We start from the raw sequence: 17,500 nt of genomic DNA on the forward strand, positions 1-17,500 counted from the left end.
CGAAAGGTGGAAAAATGATAAAGTACTAAACTTGTAGTAATAAATTAATAAAAAAAGTTTTAAGACCAATGTAGGAAATCATTTTATGCCTTCCGGTAACTATTTGCAACCCTCATGTCGACATAAAAATTCGCGTTTAGGGATTATTGTTAGAAAGGAGTTCTTACGATAAACAATTAAGTATTATTTTGATTATATTCTTCTTTTCTTAATCATCAAGTAAATCAGTTTCAATCATTACATAACGCCGGTCATTTAATAATCAATTTTGTCGAAGAATGATGTTTCTTGTCTTTCCTTTGCCCAGCAGAACATGCAATAGTGATCCTTTGAAAGCAATCCTCTAAAATTAATTCAAGTATTTAATTTGTCAAAGACTGGTTAACACTTAATTTGAAATCACTACATTTTAAATGATTTTTTTTTAAAAGAATCCTATTAAACCATCAATCATTTGCGTTACTATCTGTAATGAGGTGACGAAATGACTCGGAATGTCACTGACGTCTAGTGATGCTTACGTCAACAAAATCGGCTACAGTTTATTGACAAACGAATTTCGAAATAAAACGTTTCAAGTTTGTTTACGCACTGGGCCGCGACAGAAGGCCACAGAACACCAGTTTTATTATTATTATTATTTTATTCAGCAGATGAAACTTATTCATATGGAACAAGCCCACGGGGGCCAGTGAATGGAAATTCAAACTTCCAAAGAATATATTGGTTTCAACCACAGACCCAACACCGCGACAGTAACTGATCACGATACAGAGCCAGTGATTTTTCATCGCCTTGGGAAAGGCGCGAACAGTTTAACTGTAGGATACAGTAGATTTAAATACCGTATTTTATAAGCGTTGTTAACCCCTCAAGCACTCCTAAATATTTCTTTAGACACCGCTACACCAATTTCTACTTGTGGGAAGTCTTACACAGGCGATTAACCTCAGGGATCCTGAATTACTTAGCGAGGAATGTGTGAACGTCTTCTGTTTTTAAATGGGCAGGTGTACCAATCAGAAGAGACATTCAGACGAACAAAAACTACAACAATGAAACTTTGCTCTCTCTCTCTCTCTCTCTCTCTCTCTCTCTCTCTCTCTCTCTCTCTCTCTCTCTCTCTCTCTCTCATGTCACTGCTCGGCAAAATATCAAGTGCAAATGTAGACTAATGAACAAACTTGAGTATTGGTGACTGCTTCTACTATTTCACGTACAACTGATATTTTTTATTTAATGTAACTGTTTCTAAGACAAGACCAAATAACTTATGAGAATGCCAGTTATTAATAAGGCCTTTTTGTCCCATACATTCGAAATGATAGCTTCAACAAACTTGCACTGAAATACTTATAAACATGAACATTTTTTGTGTGTGAATAATAAGGAGCTTGAGTTTTAACAAAAGTTCTACCACGCTGGCAAATTATTCTCCTTAAATTCACTCATACCTATAACTCAAGAGTTCATAACGGAGTTCCCCCACTTCCAGTCTACGTCCCACCCCAACTTAAGCTCGTCCCAAGAACGGATAAGAGAGGAGGGTTCAGCGTATGGTTAACCGTTCTTCCTCAAAAAAATAAAAAAATCATATTTCCAAACGCCATAGAAATCTGTTGTGTATGGCTATGGGTCACCATAAGGCACGAGACGCCAGCCCTTCCCTTGTTTTAACAGCAGAGTGGGGTCACAACCTTCATATTATTTTCTGGGCAATAGAGCGAAAACTAATTTAAGATTTACTAAAACACATGTCTCCTTTATGGAATGGAGACATTCTCTTCTCTTAAGTACGGGCACACTAATATTTCTCTCTCTCTCTCTCTCTCTCTCTCTCTCTCTCTCTCTCTCTCTCTCTCTCTCTCTCTCTCTCACACACACACAAACACATGGCTTTAATACAAACTACGTAAAACAAAGTACCTTTGTTGATGTGCGTTTATAAAGCTATATACCCTCATTGCCATCTAGATCAACAACAATTACTTATCATTCTCTTTATATCTGGATGTCTATAGAATATTTTATCAGAGAAAATTTGTCTTGTAAATATTATCAGATAGAATTTTGAGGGGCCGCCACAAAGACGGACGACCAGGCTAAATGGTTTTGAAAAATGTCCCCTGTGTCGGCTGCAAAACAGAGTGGGATCAGTGTCAATTCTAAATATGTCAATATTTCCAATTACTATTTGGTAATGAAAGCTTTGAGTCTGAAAATGTGTGAGATGAAAAGATATACACTTACTGTATGGAAAGAATACAATTAGAGAGAGGGGGGGAGCAGTATAAAAACTCCATGAAATTCAATTCTTAAGGATTAAAAATGTAATAAGATTAAAAGACTTTTTAGGTATTGAAACATGAAGGTATTCGAGAACACAGAAGAATGTGGAGACCTCTCTGCTTGAAAGGTAAATCGAAAGAAGAAATGACTGACTCGTCTGACGCTAGAGATCACAATTTGCTCTTCGCAAATGCCTGAAGATGGCGGGCCGAAGATATCACCCGTAATACTGAATAGTCAGAACGACAATTAATCGCCTGCATCAACCTAGCCGCTCAGGGTGACGTATCAACGAACAGAACTAAGGAAAGGGAATTCCTTAAGAGTAACTGTTGAATTTCTTGACAGTTACTCTTGAATTTCTTGGCAATAACTGTTGGTGAATTTCTTAACAGCAACTGTTGATTTATTGACAATAACCCTTGATGAATAATTTCTTAAAAAGAACTGTTGAATTTTTTGAGAGTAGCTGTTGATGAACGTGCTAAATTAAAAAATCAATTCAAATTGAAATAGAAAAGTATACAGCTCCCCGTCTCATCGTCCTCCTCCTCCTCCTCACTACTGAAAAACCGACATAGAATTTTAATTAAGGAAAATCAGGCTAACTCAAGACAGTAATGAAAACACACATAACAACCAGCTGCCTATTTAATCAAATTTCTCATTTGAGAAAACTCTAAAATTCTAAATCAACAAAAGGAACCCGAAACCGATTTTCATGGAAAACGGAAAGATTTTCCGCCCCATTCAGTATGCATCAGCTGGTCTGAGTTTCACATCCAATGGATAATGGATGGATGATCCCGAGAATATTTAATGAGGGAGAAACGGCGGAATGAACTTTCGCAATTTGTTAAAAGTCTTATGATGGACGGTCAACCGGAAGTACCTTCCTGAAGTATGAAGAAATGGTGAAACGTCTGAAAATTCCTTTCTTTTCGTGGAATAATTTTAGGTAATATAATCACAATTATGTTGAAGTAACAGTAAAACGTCTTGGAAAATTTAAATGGAATCACGCGTCATGTATATAATATATATATATATATATATATATATATATATATATATATATATATATATATATATATATATATATATATATATATATATATATATATATATATATATATATATATATATATATATATATATATATATATATATATATATATAATATATATATTATAGATATATATATATATATATATATATATATATATATATATATATGTCTATATAATATATATATTATATAACATACATATATACAGTATATATATACATATGCATAAATCTCACAATGCACCTATGCATAATTAACTTAACGGTAACATACACTACACGTCACGGCACGACCAAAGTTAATCCGATATTCGTTAAAAAGTCATTATCTAAAGCCGACAGGTAATGAACGGCGTATCCGATACTTATGTGGCCGCGTCACTCACACTCACACACACACACACATATTTTTATGATCGCATTAATCTGAAATACAAATTTATCCTCGGAAATAAACGATCTTTATGCAATCAGCATTGACTTCCGGCGGCCATATTTGAATTTCCATTTGCCCAAAACACACCCGACTAATTTGCATTCTTGATTTGAAATTTCGCGCAATAATTTTCCCATTAACCGTAATATTTTTTTTTTCGGACAATAATCATATCCTCAGTATTCAAGTGATCAAGTGTCATTTTGGTGCTGGGGGAGAAGAGGAGTCAGGAGTGTGGTGGGGGAGTTGGGGGGGACTGGAAGGGCGGGAATTGTGGAATCATGATATCATTAAAAGTTGGAAATAAAGTTGGAAATGTAAAGAGGTTAGATGGACTGATTAATGTAGTTTGTTTATCTCTGTTCTTTCCGGGTTATCCATTAATTTCTCTAACCCTTCTCTCTTGAGTTTTCTCTCTATTACTTTTCACTCCTATTTATTTCTGTTGAACCAAAGATGAGGAAATTTAATTATCCTCTTTCACGGGTCTTTTTAACGTTGCCTTCGTGGTTGCTCAGAAATTTTCTTCAGTTTCTTCTTATTTAGGCTAACCCTGTCACTTCTGAAATCTTGTCCAGTCCTTCGGCCCACCTTTAAGAAGATAACCACATCACGCGAAAGAAGAAGAGATAATCATTAAGATAATCATTAACACTAGTACACTGATAATAACTACTGTCCAGACAACTGTCGTCAACATTAAGAAAGGACGGAAGCTCAATCTAATCTATTTCTTTATTAAGCAATACCAGTAACCGCTGTAACTACATTACATGGTGCTCCTTTGGTCGAGATAGGAAAACCTAACTGTCCTTTCTTGTTTCTCAAGGAAATGCTGAGGAATTGTTTTGTTTCTGGTAAGTATTTTGCAGCCTAATTCCTGCTCTGTTACTCAAGATTTAAGAAGCTGATTTGAGGTCTTATATGTGAACCTGAACTATCTAGAAGAGGTAAATTGCTTGTCACTGATTTTCTAGCTATATTATGTCGATTTATGGTTATTTTCCATTCATCCGGGCAAAAAAACTGTTAAAAAAGTAAAAACAAGTAAAAAATCGAGTTTTCTGTACAACGTATAATGATATATGAGCCGCAGCCCATGAAACTTTCAGCCAAATCCCGATGGTGGCCTGTCCTATAGCGTTGCCAGACACACGATTATGGCTAACTTTAACCTTAAATAAAATCAAAACTACCGAGGCTAGGGGGCTGTAATTTGTTATGTTTGATGGTTGGAGGGTGGATGATCAACGTACCAATTTGGAGCCCTCTAGCCTCAGTATTTTTAAGATCTGAGGGCGGACAGAAAAAGTGCGGACGGACAGACAAAGCCATCTCAATAGTTGTCTTTTACAGAAAACTAAAAAAGTTACGCGAATGTTTTAAACAGAGGCTGCCGATGCACGTTTAGTCTACTGACTTATCCTTAAGGTGTGCCCACGCCTCATCAAAACATGTCTTAACAAACTACAATAGCTTATCGCACACACATCACAACAAGTTGAATACAAGTTATCGACTATTTGGTGGTCCTAAAGACTGTCTCCTACACTTATCCGGGATCCAAGACTCGTTCTCCACTTTGCGGTAGTTGACATGTTGCCAACCTGTTTGTGATACATAAGCGATAAGTTGCCTGCTTCATACGATTATCCAGGATAAAAGAGGCGTTCTCCGTTTTACTGTAGTTATGATGTTGTCCACTTGTTTGTGATATATACTGTAAGCGATAAGTTGTCGACACGTGCCTATGACCTGTTTCACTATAGTGTGGACGCACCCCTTTACTTTTGCCACCGAAGTAGGCTTTCTTTTAGACAACACCGAGAAATCACCTTGGACGTATTTTCATTCCGAAATGAACCAAGTTACGTGCTTTCCTTGGCTTCACTGAGACGCTCTCTCTTGCAACACTGCCGTATTATCAATATGCAGTAACGCGACTCTTGCCTTTCCTTTATGTCGCGATCAAGACGGACATGATTTTCGACACTTTCTTAATCAGTGCAAGAAAACAAAGACAAAAAGGAGATAAAATCAGACGATTCAAAAGTTATTGTTTTTCTTTTTTTTATCCTGAGATGATGGCTTTTATAAAGAAAGGAAGTTGTTGCATAATATACTTCAACAGGATCATAGGAACTAAGAGGCTTTCATAAACCGCTATACCATGAATAATTCTTCATTTCATCTCTTAATCATTCTCTTGACCACTTACGGTGTATGCCTGCCACTCTGATTACATTATAAAGAAGGCGAGAATTTATTGGAATGGAATGGATTGTATAATTTTGGCTCACGGAGAAACGCTGGGGCCTATCTGGTCATTCAACGCTGCACGGGAAATTGAGTCGAAAGGTTTGAAAGGTGTAACAGGAGGAAAACCTCGCAGTTGCACTATGAAACAATCGTTAGGAGAGGGAGGAAAGCAAGACGGAAAAAAGAGAATATGAACAGAGGTAGAGTAAAAGGAATGAAAGAGATTGCAGCTAGGGGCCAAAGGGACGCTGCACAGAACCTTAAGTAATGCCTACAGTGCACCGCATGAGGTGCACTGATGGCACTACCCCCACGAGAACTTAAGGATAACAGTCGATCACCCTATTTCGGTCATATGACACGCAATAATACGTCTTGGGGTGTAACCATTTAGATGCCATTAATGTTTATCTTCCTCCGCTGCTAGGTAAATAAAATCATTTGTAATTCACGGCAACCGGTTGCCATTTTTCAACCATCTTTTGACATTAATAAAATTCGAAACCTCAATTCGCTTCCAGACGTTTCCATAATAATGAGGAGGTTCTCGAAACCACTTAGAAAGCGAAACCTGGAGGCCAGACTGCCTTACCCGACACTCTTAGTCTATCTTTGATTATTTTCTCATCTTCCAGCATCAGTGAGCACAGTGGTTGCTTCACCAGTTGATGTACAACGAGCAAATCAGTTTCTAGTTTATCACTCAGGTTTCTCCAATCACGGACAAGCTAAAAAGACGTTTTCGTCGTTGCTAGAATAAGCTGGCCTTATGCCAGCACTCGTAATAGTTCGTCTAACCACCGACAAGAAAAATATTATCCCCTTTTAGGATACTTTTCCAGGCGAAAACGAACTTACAAATACCTATGTCACGGAATATAAAATTTAAGCCAAAGGCCAAGCGCCGGGACCTATGAGGTCATTCAACGCTGAAAGGGAAACTGGCATTAGAAAATGTTTGGCAGGTGTAACAGGAGGAAAACCTCGCCGTTGCACTATGAAACCATTGTCAGGAGAGGATGGATAGCAAGATGGAAGAAAGAGAATATGAACGGAAGTACAGTAAAAGGAATGAAAGAGGTTGCAGCTAGGGGCCGAAGGGACGCTGCAAAGAAACTTTAGCAATCCCTACAGGGCACCGCATGAGATGCACTGACAGCACTAACCCCCCCCTACGGAGAATACCGTTGTTACGATGAGGGAGAAGAGGAATTATGTTTTAATTCGATTCCGACGTCAGCCAACAGGGCGTTGCAAATGACTTGCAACTTGGTCAAGTCAATAATCATCTCGGGGGATCACTTCTTTCCTCTTGGCGAAACTTTCGGAGACGAGATGTCGTCAGGGTAACTGATGTTTCTGTGAGTTACTTTAATATTAAGATGGATGGTGTCAAATCAGATTTTCCCGTCTCTTCTGTCGTATTTTATTCTAGATATAGCTTATTGATATTGGCTGCATTTATTTGTGCGACGATTTAATAAAATTTTTTTTATACACAAATTTTAAATTACAAGATGATCAATCTCTGTTTATAATTTGCAAGACGAAAGGCTGTTTTCCAGAAGGGGCAAGCTTCAAAGAAAGAATAATTATCTAATTTTCAACATTATATAGCAGTGTGTGTGTGTGTGTGTATATATATATATGTATATATATATATATATATATATATATATATATATATATATATATATATATATATATATATATATATATATATATATATATATACATATACATACATATTACATATAATGTATATATACACAATATATATATATATATATATATATATATATATATATTATTACATATAATGTATATATACACGTATATATATATATATATATATATATATATATATATATATATATATATATATAAAAATACGTAATGAGTGTGTGTGTGTGTGATGTAACACCTCGAAACCGAAATGAAATGAGAGTGCACGAACCATATCAAGGACTCAGAAAAGAAATTCTTGTCGGAGAGCTCTCAGGCACATACAGGCACCCACCTTCAATGAAAATGGGTTTGGGAAACATTACTTACTCTACCGTATATGTATGTGAGTTCTAGGCTGAACTTTGCTTCGGCAAAAGTGTATGGCACTCCAAAGATTAAGGGGGTACGCATTGCTCACTTGATGACATACCCATTTGGCTAAATGACATGGGAACTGTAAATGAGAAGCAATTATCTATTAATTATCGTCACATAACGAGTGACGGAATGGCTTCATGTGCGTACGAATGTCATTTTGTCAAGACCACGTGGAGCTTCGAGTGTTCAGCTCGCATAATAACGCTGCTTCCAATTGCAATTGCTTTCATAATGGCATTTTTGGAACAGAAGTTGCCATTTACATTTAATCGTTATGGAACGAATTTCCTAATATATCTCAGAATGAGTATTTCAAACTACAAAAGCCAATGAATAACGAGATACTCGAATTTACCTTTATCTAAAAAGTTCTTATGGATTTGTATCCATTGCCAACACTCCCAGGCTCCCCAAGTAAAAATTCTAACTCTTTACCACGATGGAATGGAATGGACTATACAATTTAGGCCAAAAGCCAAGCACTGGGACCTAAGAGGGAATTCAGCGTTGAAAAGGAAATTAAGAATAAGAAGGTTTGAAAGGTGTAACAGGAGGAAAACCTCGCAGTTGCACTGTGCAACAATTGTTAGGAGAGGGTGGAATGTTAGATGCGAGAAAGAGAATATGAACGGAGGTACAGTAGAGTGAATGAAAGGGGTTGCAGCTAGGGGCCGAAGGGACGCTGCAAAGAACTCTAAGTGATGCCTACAGTGCACCGCGTGAGGTGCACTGATGGCACTACACCTCTACGGGGAAAATCGTAACTAACCCTTGGCCCGACACATCTGGTATAACTATCTTGGATTCTTAGTTTTTCTTTTACGTAGAGGCCGTCGGGATGGGTTATCATATGCTATTATTAAGCACAGATAACAAAATTTTCAAAAAGGCACTAAGAAATTGAAGACGCGAAAAAATTCCACAGCAATTTAGTAAAAGGAAGCAAACGGTCCCTGTGTTGAACGATCCTCTCTATAAACTGCTGTTCAAAGTAATCGGTGTTTCTTGAAAAAACAAGTAAAAAATGCGCCGAAGTGTCTTCGGCGCAATCGAGTTTTCTGTACAGCCGCTGCAGTGTATAATCAAGGCCACCGAAAATAGATCTATCTTTCGGTGGTCTCGGTATAATGCTGTATGAGCCGCGGTCCGGTGGTGACCTAACCAATACCGTTGCCAGAAGCACGATTATGGCTAAATTTAACCTTAAATAAAATAAAAACCACTGAGGCTAGAGGGCTGCAATTTGGTATGTTTGATGATTTGAAGATGGATGATCAACTTACCAATTTGCATCTCTCTTGCCTCAGTAGTTTTTAAGATCTGAGGGCGGACAGAGAACAGTGCGGACAGAAAAAGAGCGGACGGACACACAAAGCTGGCACAACAGTTTTCTTTACAGAAAACCAAAAAGCACATCAGCATGCATAATATAATGTGATAAAATAATTGAAAATAACACAACAGCATAATGTAACAGACTATGTGACAAAACACGTGAAAATAACATAACGGCATAGTGTGACAGATCATGTAATAAAAAGTTTATCACTAAGAAAGCGAATAGGATACCATAATAAAACCACACAATAGACTGAAATTTCTTGCCTAAACATTTGGGTCTTTTACCACTTTATTCAAAGGTCTGAAGTTCCCAATTAGTAATTTCTAAAGACTTTTTGAGCCACATCTCCATTCGACGAACTTTTATTTTCTAAGAATGAAATTACTATCGACAATTTTCGAAAGTTTCCCTAATCGAAGCATTTCTTCATATCGAAACTGCACCGTAACTTATCCTAAGAATCGGGGATGATTCTAGTAATTAGTGAAGATGAGAATGTAAGTATGGAAAAAGTGAAGGCTGATTTGGGACACTTTTTAGAAAACAGACTGACACTGATGAAGTGATTCCATTAGCGATGCTATTTTCTATAGAATATCATTTGCTGAGTCCATAACTTTTAGGGCACACTCGTACACTGAAAGTATGAATGTAGCCAGATCACGCGCTTACACATGGAGTGTGTATGTGTGTATGAGAGAGAGAGAGAGAGAGAGAGAGAGAGAGAGAGAGAGAGAGAGAGAGAGAGAGAGAGAGAGAGAGAGAGAGAGAGAGAGGAAAATACGAAGAAAAGATGAATAAAGTTATGACGATCAAAGAATTAAATAGGCTACAGATTTATTTCAATAAATAGTAATAAAAAATTAAGTTTCCCTCTATTTAGTTCAACAAAACTATGTATAAAACCTCACATTCCCCATAGGAGAAGTGCCGCCAGTGCAACTCAAGCGGTGCACTGTAGACATTACTTAAGGTTGTTTGCAGCGTCCCTTGGGTCCATAGTTGCAACCCATTTCATTCCTTTTACTGTACCTCCGTTCATATTGTCTTATTTTCCACCCTCTAAACAAATGTTTCATAGTGCAACTGCGAGGTTTTCCTTCTGTTACACCAATAAAGCTTTCTTTTCTTTCAATTCCTCTTTCAGTGCTGAATGACCTCGTAGGTCTCAAATTGGCCTTTGGCATAAATCTTGTATTCCAATTCAAAAACCTCATATTTAATAAGTGATGAATATAAAATTGTCCGTTTGAAAGTCGTTATTATTTTTCAGAGCGAATACTGAATACATACATTATATATATATATATATATATATATATATATATATATATATATATATATATATATATATATATATATATATATATATATATATGTGTGTGTGTGTGTGTGTGTGTGTGTGTGTGTAATTTCACACGTCAGTCATTGATATATATATATATATATATATATATATATATATATATATATATATATATATATATATATATATATATATGTATGGATGTATATTGCACGACATTGTTACTAGCGGTCGGGGGGAAGAAAACAGCTTGGTCTTTGTTACCCAGCAATCAGATTACGCAACTTTATCCCTCGATACGTTGGAACAGAAAGGATTAAAGCTCGTATATAATTCTTATCACTAAAACAATTCGCCTCCCTCTTTTCAAATAAATATCCTCCAATTCTTAGGAAATTTGCAAAGGATGCATAAAGGATGATGTTCTGAAAGAGGAGATGGGAAATAAAGGATAGGAAAGGATAACAGGATGGTCTCTGGGGTTATACGTCATAAATGAAAAGTGAGAGAGATTTGTTCTTCACAGAATATGTTTTATGACGATGGTGACCTCTCATTCTTGAGAGAGAGAGAGAGAGAGAGAGAGAGAGAGAGAGAGAGAATGTCACGCAAATATTCAGTGTGAGAATTGAGTATATATTTACAAGCAATTACAGTACAAACACACACATGTGTATATATATAAAAGTTTTCTACATACACCATGACATTTTTTGTTTAAACACATATTAAGCACCAAATATCGTTTAATATTCAAATCACTGTACTTAAGGAGTAATTAACACCCAAGGGGAATTGAAACTGATAACTGCGCCCGTCACCAGGATTAAACGATTATTATGACTTACTGTTTTGAATATATACAGTATACATATATACAGTATATACACATATATATAATATATATATATATATATATATATAAAATATAGATACAGGTATATATTATATATACTTTTATATATATATATATATATATATATATATATATATATATATATATATATATATATATATATATACCGAAATTTAAGGCAATCGAAAAAGATTCTTCTAAATATTACACTGAAACATAAGATGTAAAATCTTATTTCCAAATGAAAACTACATCAACACTTCGCAAATTTATCCACATCCAGTAGTCTCTACTTCCCAGAGAGATCTGCCATGAAAAAAAAACTAAAAATAAAAAAAAACAAAAATACAAAGCCGTCACACTCCGTCTCGGAAATAAATCCGTCGCCCCTGTTTATGACGAGTGGACTCTTCATTTATGGGACTTCGACGCTCAAAAGCTCTTCGGATTTGAAGTCCGAGAAGACGGCAGGATGCTCCGTTTTCGAAGGCTTTTGAACTCCGAGGCTTTGCCGAGGACACAGACCCTCAGACTCTTTCAGTATCTTAACCCTCAGACTCTTTCAGTATCTTATCACAGCAAAATAAACAACGCCTCAGGCAAGTTAGCAACTTGCGAGAAGAACCAGAAGGAAGAGGCGAGTGTCGGAAGAACCAGGGGAGAACCAGGGGAGAACCAGGGGAGAACCAGGGGGTGACGGTGAAGCACGAGGGAGATTTGTAATCAGAAAAAGAACTACTCCTACAAGACACGCAGGTATTAAAGGGGAAAATGGAGAAAAATGGGTAGATATTGACTGACCGTATGGATATACGGAATACAGATGTTAGGGATATATACATACATATATACTGTACATACGTACATATATACATATATCACTCGGTTCGTTCCCGATGTGAGTCAGAAATATATACATGTATAATATACATATTTATGTGTGTGTGCACGTATGTGTGCGCATATGTGTGCGTGTTTGTATATATTCGTGTGTTATTATGTACAGTATATATCACTGTGTGTGTATATATATATATATATATATATATATATATATATATATATATATATATATATATACTGTATATATGCACGAAAAATATTTATGCCGATAAAATCAGAGAGAGAGAGAGAGAGAGAGAGAGAGAGAGAGAGAGAGAGAGAAAATCAGAGAGAGAATTACACCATCAGCTTTTCATCACTACATACCCGCACCCATGAGGTGCACTGTATGCATACTTAAGGTTCTTTGCAGCATCCCTTCGGCCCCTAGCTGCAATCCCTTTCATTATTTTTACTATACCTCCGTCCATATTCTCTTTCTTCCATCTTACTTTCCACCCTCTCCTAACAACTGATTCATAGTGCAACTGAGAGGTTTTCCTCCTGTTACACCTTTCAAACCTTTTTACTGTCAGTTTCCGTTTCAGCGCTGAGTGACCTCATAGGTCCCAGCAACTGGCCTTTGACCTAAATTCTATATTCCATTCTATTCTACATACCCACACGTAACATAACAACGATCCAAGAGAATATGAGGACACACGACTTCTCTCAAGAAACGTACGCACGCATAGTCTCCCGAAAGAACACCTTTTCAAAATTAAAACAAATGAACACCTTTTCAAAGTTTAAGTAAAGGAACACCTCTTCAAACTGAAAGTGAAAATAATATATATGTGTGAACAGAATAATGTACGCAAGAACCACTCGAAAGAGAATGCCCCATCTTTTGGAACCACCTCACGACTTTTCCACCGAATGTCAATCCAATTACAATGGTCTCCCCGGGACTCTCTTCGCATTCCTTGCCAACTCATTACCGGGGTTAAAAATGCGAGTTAAAAGAAAGGGAACTGATAATAATTGAAAAAACAACAATAACAAAATAAGGACATGATGTTCAATTAACGGAGATGAATGCCAACACAAAAATACAAAATCTCCCAAGAAATATAAATAAAATAAGACAGGGGATGGGGCGAAAATCAAAGCAGAGAGAGAGAGAGAGAGAGAGAGAGAGAGAGAGAGAGAGAGAGAGAGAGAGAGAGAGAGAGAGAGAGAGAGAGCTGTTATTATCTACTGGAAACAAAAATTTTTGGAAGAAGCAATGAACTGCATTACTCCAAGAGCATTCCAGAATGAATTTTCCAGTAGGAATAATTACGATGCAGGTCTGCTTACAACCAAATTTATTTTATAAGAATTAGTTATAAAAATTCATCTACATCTTATTCATGTGCGCATTTGTAGCCATTTTCTATAACTAAGAGCAACCAAAAATATCATAGAAACTGAAGACGCAGTTTGCAGATCTGAAATAATTTTCCTGAACATATTTCTATTTAAGCGATGTTTACAACCATTTGCTCACGACATTTAGTTCATGAGAAGTTTTATAGCCACTTTTATAATAAAGAAGAACCAGACGCATCACGGGAATTTAAGTAGCAGTTATCGAACTTTTCAGGAATGAATGTTCCTGCGATGAAGAAACCAAGACTAGCAGGGTAGCTTTAATCAATCAGTGTCTCGGTGAGTTAAGCATGCGATAATGGACTTCGCTGATCAGGTGATGACGAGCGTGCCTCTTAAAAAAAAAATTATATTTTAAGCAGCTAGAGATCATTCATACTTTAGCATTGACGCAACTTGATGTTACATGGATTTTGAAAGAAAGGTGGGACAGCAGATGGAATAGCAGAAAGCCTGGCCCGTAAATAGAAATGTAATTAATGATTAAACATTACATGATGTTTCTATAAAACAGGTTTAAAATATTCCTGTAAAACACCCAAAATAATACTTTATCAAAAACTACGATGTTCCTACATAACAAGGTCAGAATATTCTTGTAAAACATCGAAAATAATACTTCATCTAAGTCTACGATGTTTCTGGAATGGAATGGAATTGAATATAGGATTTAGGCCAAAGGCCAAGCTCTGGAACCTATGAGGTCATTCCGCGCTGCAAGGGAAATTGAGAGAAAAAGGTTACAAAGGTGTAACAGGAGGACTATGAAACAATTGTTTGGAGAGGGTGGACAGAAAGATAGAAGAAAGAATACGAATGGAGGTACAGCAAAAGGAATGAAAAGGGTTGCAGCTAGGGGCCCAAGGGACGCTGCAAAGAACCTTTAGTAATGCCTACAGTGCACCCCATGTGCACTGACGGCACTAAACCCCTAGGTGACCGATGTTAAGGCAATCCTGTAAAACATCCAAAATGATACGTTATCAGAACCTACGATGTTTCTATGAGAAAACAGTTTGAGTTATTCATTACTGATAGTGACAGATATTTCAAACTTCATGTTCATCAAAGAATGGGCAAACGAACAGACATAAACCCCTTACAAAGGATATTCTTAGAAATCCCACATATCTTTTTATCGAGGGTATTACTTCAAAAATTCAGAAGAAGGAAGATTACTCTGTTGAAGTTCTCTCCCCATATCCTGTTGGAATATATACAATTTAGACCAAAGGCCAAGCGCTGGGACTTATGAGGCCATTCTACGTTGAAAGAGGAATTGAGAGTAAAAAAGGTTTTAAGGGTGTAACAGAGGAAAACCTCGCAGTTGCACTATGAAACAATTATTTGGAGAAGATGGCAGGTAAGATGGAAGAAAGAGAATGTGACCGGAGGTACAGTCAAAGGAATGAAAGGGTCTGCAGCTAGGGGCTGAATGGACGCTGCAAAGAACCTTCAATAACGCCTACAGTGCACCGCGTGAGGTGCACTGACGGTACCACCCCCCTGCGGGGTGTATCCTGTTACTAACACCTATTCTCGAACAAGGACGTTGCAGCTACTGATAATCAATCAACCTCTAATAACTGTAAGCCTCATCTTGATCCGTCAATACATTGTCACTTACCCACTTTCGGTAACGCACACAAACTGAGGGAATCTCTCTCTCTCTCTCTCTCTCTCTCTCTCTCTCTCTCTCTCTCTCTCCGATGAATCAGAGGAAAGGGATATTTTCCTTATTTAACTATTTAATTTTCAATCGCTCCTGTCAAGCTTATTATATTCACATCGGCCTCCTTCTTATTATCTCCGATAAGGAGGTTATATTTTTAGTTCAATTTCTTCATTTTGTCCCTCTGTATTTTTGTCAGCAAAACCAACAAAAATGTTACGCCGATTTTTCATTTTATTTTACCATAGTTGGTTCTCGTGATTACAGTTTGTGGTTCTTGTGATTACAGTTTGGGAGAGACAAAAGCGTAACTTTTGGTGATAAGGAACCTTTTTTTTTTTTTTGGAGTTAGATTCTTCATCTACGTTTGAGACGTATCAGGATTAAAATCTCGAAACAATGCGCACCAAAGACGTAGATTTTTTTTAACGAAATATGACTGCTAGGCTACTCCCGCTAAGAAAGTCTAACCATTTCTGGTTAACAAAGACATGTGCTTATGGGGATTTGAAGCTGGCGGAGGTAAGTGCTCTCCGAGTGCTTTTTTTTTTTTATTATATGTATTATCCTCCATATATTACAATTTCACAAAACTTGGCATATTTTAATTTATCTTTAGGAGTCAAGGTCTCAACAAGTCTCTCATCTCATGATGAACATCAAACCATTTTACTTTACGCCTTCACAAGAATGACCCACGTATGCATAAGCGCACATATAAACAAACACACACGCACGCGCACACACACACACATATATATATACATACATACATACATAAATATATATTTTTCATTAATTTTCTTATTTTCGTTTTCGGGGAATATTTCTTGTAAGTATACACATAATACCCACACACACCTATAATATATATATATATATATATATATATATATATATATATATATATATATATATATATATATGCTTACAAGAAATTATTCCCCGAAAACGGAAATAAAAACAATGAATAAAACAAGACCAAGTAATGACTTGAAGCCACCAAGCCAGGATGAAGCTAGTCCCCGGAGTAATGGATGATGCTGCATGACGGGAGATCAACATCATCAACATCAACATCATCGCCTTCTCCATCTCTTTCCCTCCCCGACGCTCCTCACTCAACACCTCCTCTGGTTTTTCTCTCGTGGACGAAAAAGAAATTTATTTCCTTTATATTGTCAGGGTTTAGCTGCGCTTCGGATTAGGCGGGAAAAATTTCAGTTTGGGGAGTTGATGGACACTCGGGTAAGCCAGGCGTACGAGGATTTATTTTCGCGAATGCCAAGTTTATTTTCGTGAGCGCTAATTTCATTTCAGTGTGATATATCCCACAATTTCTTGGGATCTTTCGTAGATAGTGACCTCCAAGGGTTTTCGGGGGTAGTTATCTAGGGCAAATATTTCTTTACAGTCATTATCTTTGTGATATTTATAGTCTTTTCTTTATGCTTTTACGGTAATCCCCAACGGGCTTGTACTAAACACGCCGCAAAAGTGGATGCATACCGGGTTAAAACCCTTGGGGGTCACTGTCTAGGAAAGAGCCATTTCTTGAGATAAGTTCATATCAGTTTAATACATTCTTTTTCTAATTCCTACGAGATAATTTCATTTCAGTGTCATGTCTCATAATTTCACGAGAGATAATTTCATTTCAGTGTAATGCGTTTAATAATTTCATAAGCGAAAATTTAATTTCATTGCAACATATATTATAAAATCTTGAGAGGTAATTTTACTTCAGTATAATGCGTTTAATATCTTCATAGGCGAAAATTTAATTTCACTGCAACATGTCTTATAAAATCTTGAGAGATAACTTCATTTTCAGTGTAATATAGCCCATAATTTCTTGAGAGAAAAGTTCATATATCAATGTGATGCATTTGAAAATTTCATATGGGATC

At 36.6% G+C, this 17,500-nt stretch overlaps 1 protein-coding gene across 1 annotated transcript in view; it reads left to right on the forward strand.

Moving 5' to 3' along the window:
- CCAP (Crustacean cardioactive peptide) overlaps window positions 1-17,500 on the forward strand; it is a 56,386-nt gene that overhangs the window by 482 nt on the left and 38,404 nt on the right. The gene's annotated exons all lie outside the window — the stretch shown is intronic.

Source organism: Macrobrachium rosenbergii, chromosome 16, assembly GCF_040412425.1.
Source record: "Macrobrachium rosenbergii isolate ZJJX-2024 chromosome 16, ASM4041242v1, whole genome shotgun sequence".
In the NCBI taxonomy this organism is placed as follows: domain Eukaryota; kingdom Metazoa; phylum Arthropoda; class Malacostraca; order Decapoda; family Palaemonidae; genus Macrobrachium; species Macrobrachium rosenbergii.